Below are 537 nucleotides of genomic sequence, written 5' to 3'. Positions count from 1 at the left end.
ATATTCTAACATGGTTCGGGTGTCGGGGAAAGAAAGAAAAGAATAAAGGAAGGACAGACGGACACAGAAAATAGATAGATTGATTACCTTTATAAGTGTAATTTTAACCTCTTCTTTAATTGACGCTTTGGTGGCCTGACATGCCACACATTCAGCAACCTGTTTAAAAAGAAGTTATCAGTTAACATCAAGATAGAAGAAAGATTTTATTAAATTTATTTTATATTTAATTTCATATTTTAGACTTTTGTTAAAAACTTTTAACGGCTTCATTACCCATTTGTCAAGATCCACGGACATCCCTGGCCAGTAAAATCTTTTGGATATGGCATCTTTGTTTTTTTTCTGTCCACAATGAGCACCAATGCTGCTAGCATGAAACTCGATAAAACATTTATTTGCATCCTCTGCACCACAGACAACCTTCAATCTCAGTTCATGGGCGGTACCTTTGTATCTTCTGTAGTACAGCAGACCATCTGAACGATTAAATAACAATACAATAACTATTAATTAAAGCATCAAATATGAATATGA

This window comes from Squalius cephalus (genome assembly GCF_949319135.1).
Source record: "Squalius cephalus genome assembly, chromosome: 1".
NCBI lineage: Eukaryota > Metazoa > Chordata > Actinopteri > Cypriniformes > Leuciscidae > Squalius > Squalius cephalus.
This window is presented reverse-complemented; position numbering follows the sequence as displayed.